This window comes from Barbus barbus, assembly GCF_936440315.1.
Source record: "Barbus barbus genome assembly, chromosome: 21".
In the NCBI taxonomy this organism is placed as follows: domain Eukaryota; kingdom Metazoa; phylum Chordata; class Actinopteri; order Cypriniformes; family Cyprinidae; genus Barbus; species Barbus barbus.
In genome coordinates this window covers 9,339,339-9,347,075 of record NC_136749.1, presented here as the reverse complement: position 1 = coordinate 9,347,075, position 7,737 = coordinate 9,339,339, and the positions used below count along the sequence as shown (strand labels likewise).

The 7,737-nt window shown below is 42.4% G+C and overlaps 1 long non-coding RNA gene across 1 annotated transcript; it reads left to right on the top strand.

Annotated features, from left to right (window-relative positions):
* The first annotated feature begins 534 nt into the window (after positions 1 to 534).
* LOC306887884 lies at positions 535 to 3,484 on the top strand. Its single transcript, XR_013785703.1, has 5 exons — positions 535 to 610; positions 1,267 to 1,321; positions 1,859 to 2,001; positions 2,078 to 2,448; positions 3,117 to 3,484. It is a non-coding gene; the product is annotated as an uncharacterized lncRNA (long non-coding RNA).
* The last annotated feature ends 4,253 nt before the right edge of the window (positions 3,485 to 7,737 follow it).

Here is a 7,737-nt window from a genome sequence, read left to right as displayed (position 1 = left end):
GCCTAGTAACGAACGTACAGTGGCCGAGAATGTTCCGTCAACTTTGTTCGCGCATCTATGTTGCCTACACGTGCTGGCAGCAGGAAACGTCACTTTGGCTGTATCCGAAATCGCCCCCGGTTGGCATTGCCTTTTCAGCGTGAGAAATACACAGCGTGTGAACTGGTTGAATTGCGTGTGTCTCACGCCCACATTTCTGGCTTAATATAATTTACATTTATACAACTGTCATTTTTAGGCTATAAATAATCTTTCTTAAAGATAAAAAATATATAATTTTAATTGACATTATAATTGATGAAATACGATTAAATGAACGACAAAGCTCTTGTGAGAAAATATTATTATTTTGATAATTAACTTTTTCAGCCCCCTGCATTCATGAAAAAATTGTCACATTTTTTTGCTTCAGCTTACTTATTTATTAGAGATACGATCTCTATTTTGTTTATAACAAAATATTTACTGCATTTGAAATTGTCTTTGAAAAAAAAAAATCAAACTGATTCGGCCCTTTAAATTTAAACAGCCGTAAGGCGCGAAAAAGGCGCTCGAAACCAGAAGGATTGTCGGTTGGAGGGAGGACGAATACAACAAACAATCAATCAAGGTAAGATCGATACATTCATATTTTCTTAGCGATTGCTTCGTTATATCCATGTTGTATGAGTTAATGGAATAACTTCTAATTTCGAAGTAACATTATTTTGGCAGTTTATAGCTCTAAGCTAGATCTATTATGGTTATCGAATGCGAAATGAACAAGTATCGATTGAACGGCGCGCCAATACATTTAGATTTGCTCATGTTGCTCCGATCTTGCCAACCTTCACTCAGTTCTGCACGGTGAAAGTATTTAACTCTTGTCTTATTTTGGCACAACAATGAAAAATGTATATATAATAGCCTATAGTGTAATTTTTAATTCATGTTTATACATTGGGCATACAGTAATACTGCAGTAACTGCACTAGTTTTATTACTTTGTGACAGCATTTTTCGTTAACTAGCAATAATGCACAAATTACTACATGCTTTTTCTTAAAATAATAGCTTTTATGAGATGATTACAAAGTAACAATAGCCTAATAGATATTATTGAGCAAGTTGGTTCAGGTATTATTACTCTATGTATTTCACATTTTTAGTATACCCTAGTAATTTTAAAATTAGTTTGCCTGCTTTTTTTTTTTTTTTTTTTCATTTAATGTTTTGAGTCAGGATGTTTTTCACCTTAATAACACATGTCAATGTGATTTGCTACAGAAAACTGCTGGTGGAAATAAAATGCTACAGTTTAGAGTTCACTGTCACCATTAAGGTAAGCTGCTGATACATTTCATGTGGTACAAAATAAAAAAGTATCAAGGAATTTTTTTTTTGTTTTGTTCGTTTATATAAGCTACAATTTAAAAGTGTAATTTAAAGTGTAAAACTTAAAACTTTAAAGTGTAATTATTATTTTTAAACAGTTCTTATAAATACATATAGTATGTAATTCCATCCCAAAATTTTTTTTGAGGTGACTCAATCATGATCATGAGGTGACTAAAGATTCCCAGTTCCCAGCCATATTATACAATGATTTATTGCTTGTCTTTGTTGAATAATACAGAAGATAAAGAGCTTAAACAACTAGTATATTAAATCACACTATTAGTAAAAAAAAAAAAAAAGTAAAAAAAATAATTTTTAAATAAAAAACACATTTAGATTATTTTCCAAAATCGTTCGACTAACATTATTACTTGTTCGGCCTCAAACTCTGACCATGATGACATTGTGTCACTACTAAAAGAGATTGAATCTGATCTTAGATTTGTTAGTCTACCTCTACTCCGTGTGTTTCACTGCACAGACCCTGTGCACCCAGAATGCGATCTTCCCAGATGTCCTTCATCTCCACCCGAAACCGCTTCGCCCCCCTCCGCGAGACGGAACGCGATGCTGTGATCGTCGGAGGCTCCTTCGTCCGGCACGTCCGTGCTACGTCAGCTGAAGGTAGAGTGCACACTAACTGTTTCCCCGGTGCTCGTGTTCTCAATGTTTCTGCGAATGTTTACCCGCGATCCTGAAGGGCAACGAGAACATCGGTGCTGTCGTGCTGCACGCGGGGACAAACGACATCAAGCTGCGGCAGATGGAGACACTGAAGAGGGACTACAGGAGCCTGATCGAGACGGTACGCAGCACATCGCCCGCGGCGACGATCATCGTGTTAGGACTGCTTCCCACGTATCGACAAGGAAACGAAAGGTTCAGTAGACTGTTTGCTTTAAACGAATGGTTATCGTCATGGTGTAAAGAACAGAAACTGCTCTTTGTTAATAATTGGAATCTTTTCTGGGAGCGTCCTAGGCTTTTCCGTGCTGATGACCTGCACCCCAGCAGAGTCGGAGTGGGATCCTGTCGGACAACATCTCCAGGACGCTACGCTCCATCTGACTAGTAAGCCAGCTCTCAAATAACTGCCATGAGGACTTTTGTTCTACCCACTTAAAAGATAGAAGTACTTGCGTTGTCCAATCTATACAGACTGTGTCTGTTCCCCGAATAGCGAGGTCTAAATATAAATTTAATGCAGGATCTAGAAAAAATCTGACCGTGATTAAACCAGAAAAACACAAAATAAACGAACAAAAACTATTTTTAAAGCTTGGGCTCCTAAATATTAGATCACTCGCACCCAAAGCAGTTATTGTAAATGAAATGATCACAGATAATCATTTTGATGTACTCTGCCTGACTCGATAAAACAAAAACAACAAGCAGCCGAAAATGAATAGTGGAATAAAGTCGTTATTTTTGTTTGTTTTTTTGCGCACAAAAAGTATTCTCGTCGCTTGATAAACTTATGGTTGAACTAACATGAACAAACAGTGAATGACTGTAACATTAAAAAAGCTTAATAAATAATGCAGTTCATGTTAGTTAATACTAGTTAATACATTAATTAATGTTAACAATTAAGGCCTTAGAGTTACCAAACTGTTTAATGCACTGGTAGTTCCAGTCCATTTTTTCCCCATTCAGTATTAATGTGCTATTGCTATTAAAACACTATTGTAAAATCAGCATTCAACAGTGTATTTTGTTTTTGTGTGTATCCAATAAAGGCTTGCAAGATTGCCATGATGACGCAGATGGCCCCAGCCAAGGTGGTCAAATTCTTTAATTTTGGATGGCTCCATTTGCCAATGTCTTCTAGTGTGTTTACTTCTGCGTTGTCTGTTTTTTTTTGGATGACCAACTGGAAACATGTTTTGTTTTTTGTTTAGTTCTAAGATGCTTTATATGCACATATTTTGTGTTTTTATTATTATTGCTATTTGTTTTTTTTAGATTGCTTTCCAGTTTTGAAAATGGAAACTTGCACTTGGTTGTTCTTTGACAATATTAATAAATAATGCAAATGTTTTCAGAAATGTGTTTAAATCATCTGTTGTAACTTCTCTTAACATAAAAAGGGGGCATTTTTAAATTTCTCTTTAGTTTATATCTCTTAGTGTCAATGATATGGCACAGCATGCACACACAAAAACACACAGTTATGGTTTATTTATGTAATTCTTGGCTAACATGCGGCTGAACAACTGGCCTACTTGTGGAGCAGATCTGCAAACAGGAGTGCATTGCAAAAGTGCCACCATTCCATGCTGCATGAGGAATGTTGGGAAAGACCAGGGTTTGTATAAAAATCAACTGTGGCCAGGTGTGGTTTATTTGGTTTGTTGTTGGGTTACATGTGGCATTGCTATGGCTTAATTGTGGCCCAAATCTGGCAAGCAGGAGTGGACTGCCTTAAGTGCCATAATGTTCATCTGGCCCACATACCGCGTGGAATGATGGCACTTGGGCGGTCCGCTCCTGTTTGCCAGATTTGGGCCACAATTAGGCCAAAGCAATGCCGCATGTCAGCCGTAAACAAAACAAATGAAGCAGAACTGGCCCACATCTGGCCCAGACACCAAAATTGCTGTGGCCCAGATCCGGCCCACACTTTACGTTTTCATCTGGCCCACATACCGCGTGGAATGATGGCACTTGGGCAGTCCGCTCCTGTTTGCCAGATTTGGGCCACAATTAAGCCATAGCAATGCCGCATGTCAGCCGTAAACAAAACAAATGAAGCAGAACTGGCCCACAACTGGCCCAGACACCAAAATTGCTGTGGCCCAGATCTGGCCCACACTTGACATTTTCATCTGGCCCACATACCGTGTGGAATGATGGCACTTGGGCGGTCCGCTCCTGTTTGCCAGATTTGGGCCACAATTAGGCCAAAGCAATGCCGCATGTCAGCCGTAAACAAAACAAATGAAGCAGAACTGGCCCACATCTGGCCCAGACACCAAAATTGCTGTGGCCCAGATCCGGCCCACACTTTACGTTTTCATCTGGCCCACATACCGCGTGGAATGATGGCACTTGGGCGGTCCGCTCCTGTTTGCCAGATTTGGGCCACAATTAAGCCATAGCAATGCCGCATGTCAGCCGTAAACAAAACAAATGAAGCAGAACTGGCCCACAACTGGCCCAGACACCAAAATTGCTGTGGCCCAGATCTGGCCCACACTTGACATTTTCATCTGGCCCACATGCCGTGTGGAATGATGGCACTTGGGCGGTCCGCTCCTGTTTGCCAGATTTGGGCCACAATTAGGCCAAAGCAATGCCGCATGTCAGCCATAAACAAAACAAATGAAGCAGAACTGGCCCACATCTGGCCCAGACACCAAAATTGCTGTGGCCCAGATCCGGCCCACACTTGGCCAGTTCTGCTTCATTTGTTTTTTTTTTACGGCTGACATGCGGCATTGCTATGGCTTAATTGTGGCCCAAATCTGGCAAACAGGAGCGGACCGCCCAAGTGCCATCATTCCACGCGGTATGTGGGCCAGATGAAAACGTCAAGTGTGGGCCGGATCTGGGCCACAGCAATTTTGGTGTCTGGGCCAGATGTGGGCCAGTTCTGCTTCATTTGTTTTGTTTACGGCTGACATGCGGCATTGCTATGGCTTAATTGTGGCCCAAATCTGGCAAACAGGAGCGGACCGCCCAAGTGCCATCATTCCACGCGGTATGTGGGCCAGATGAAAGAGTCAAGTGTGGGCCGGATCTGGGCCACAGCAATTTTGGTGTCTGGGCCAGATGTGGGCCAGTTCTGCTTCATTTGTTTTGTTTACGGCTGACATGCGGCATTGCTATGGCTTAATTGTGGCCCAAATCTGGCAAACAGGAGCGGACCGCCCAAGTGCCATCATTCCACGCGGTATGTGGGCCAGATGAAAGTGTCAAGTGTGGGCCGGATCTGGGCCACAGCAATTTTGGTGTCTGGGCCAGATGTGGGCCAGTTCTGCTTCATTTGTTTTTTTTACGGCTGACATGCGGCATTGCTATGGCTTAATTGTGGCCCAAATCTGGCAAACAGGAGCGGACCGCCCAAGTGCCATCATTCCACGCGGTATGTGGGCCAGATGAAAGTGTCAAGTGTGGGCCGGATCTGGGCCACAGCAATTTTGGTGTCTGGGCCAGATGTGGGCCAGTTCTGCTTCATTTGTTTTGTTTACGGCTGACATGCGGCATTGCTATGGCTTAATTGTGGCCCAAATCTGGCAAACAGGAGCGGACCGCCCAAGTGCCATCATTCCACGCGGTATGTGGGCCAGATGAAAGTGTCAAGTGTGGGCCGGATCTGGGCCACAGCAATTTTGGTGTCTGGGCCAGATGTGGGCCAGTTCTGCTTCATTTGTTTTGTTTACGGCTGACATGCGGCATTGCTATGGCTTAATTGTGGCCCAAATCTGGCAAACAGGAGCGGACCGCCCAAGTGCCATCATTCCACGCGGTATGTGGGCCAGATGAAAGTGTCAAGTGTGGGCCGGATCTGGGCCACAGCAATTTTGGTGTCTGGGCCAGATGTGGGCCAGTTCTGCTTCATTTGTTTTTTTTACGGCTGACATGCGGCATTGCTATGGCTTAATTGTGGCCCAAATCTGGCAAACAGGAGCGGACCGCCCAAGTGCCATCATTCCACGCGGTATGTGGGCCAGATGAAAGTGTCAAGTGTGGGCCGGATCTGGGCCACAGCAATTTTGGTGTCTGGGCCAGATGTGGGCCAGTTCTGCTTCATTTGTTTTGTTTACGGCTGACATGCGGCATTGCTATGGCTTAATTGTGGCCCAAATCTGGCAAACAGGAGCGGACCGCCCAAGTGCCATCATTCCACGCGGTATGTGGGCCAGATGAAAGTGTCAAGTGTGGGCCGGATCTGGGCCACAGCAATTTTGGTGTCTGGGCCAGATGTGGGCCAGTTCTGCTTCATTTGTTTTGTTTACGGCTGACATGCGGCATTGCTATGGCTTAATTGTGGCCCAAATCTGGCAAACAGGAGCGGACCGCCCAAGTGCCATCATTCCACGCGGTATGTGGGCCAGATGAAAGTGTCAAGTGTGGGCCGGATCTGGGCCACAGCAATTTTGGTGTCTGGGCCAGATGTGGGCCAGTTCTGCTTCATTTGTTTTGTTTACGGCTGACATGCGGCATTGCTATGGCTTAATTGTGGCCCAAATCTGGCAAACAGGAGCGGACCGCCCAAGTGCCATCATTCCACGCGGTATGTGGGCCAGATGAAAGAGTCAAGTGTGGGCCGGATCTGGGCCACAGCAATTTTGGTGTCTGGGCCAGATGTGGGCCAGTTCTGCTTCATTTGTTTTTTTTACGGCTGACATGCGGCATTGCTATGGCTTAATTGTGGCCCAAATCTGGCAAACAGGAGCGGACCGCCCAAGTGCCATCATTCCATACGGTATGTGGGCCAGATGAAAGTGTCAAGTGTGGGCCGGATCTGGGCCACAGCAATTTTGGTGTCTGGGCCAGATGTGGGCCAGTTCTGCTTCATTTGTTTTTTTTACGGCTGACATGCGGCATTGCTATGGCTTAATTGTGGCCCAAATCTGGCAAACAGGAGCGGACCGCCCAAGTGCCATCATTCCATACGGTATGTGGGCCAGATGAAAGTGTCAAGTGTGGGCCGGATCTGGGCCACAGCAATTTTGCTATCTGGGAATGGTTTGATGTCCACATATTCATGTAATTACAGTGGCTATAGCATTTCTGTCCTAAAGAAATGGCCAAATATGAAAGATTAAGTGTGCGTTTGAATTAAATGGTGCTTGGTCAATATTAAACAGTAATGTGTAAAAAAATAATCGTCAGGCCTGCAGGCCTTTGTTGAAATGCATAATCTACATGAACTCTATTGTTTATAATACATTATGTATTTTAACAGTTTTGTTCAATAAAACCATATGATTTCTTGCTTTTGATACTTTATTTGAACTAATTATTATTGCATCATTGCTATTATATATGTACTTTAAGTCATTTTAAAAGCTATTGTTCACTTAAATCCATTTTTATTACTACAAAAAAATATATATATAATTATAGTGCCCTATGAAATCCGTTTTATTTCCAAATTCAGTTTTTAAAATTTTATTAATCAAAAAGCCTGTCTAATTAATTGAGTTTGACAGTTTTATCTGTACCAAATTCTGTTTTCCATTTTAATTGTTCCATTAAATTTTAATAATAAAAAGCATCTCCAATTAATTGATTTTATAGTAAAAAAAAGTATTTTTTCAGAAATACTGCACATTTACATTTTTCACCTAAATAAATTCTGGTAAATAATATTTCTGGTAAATACTCCTTTAAAAACAGTTTTTTGATTAT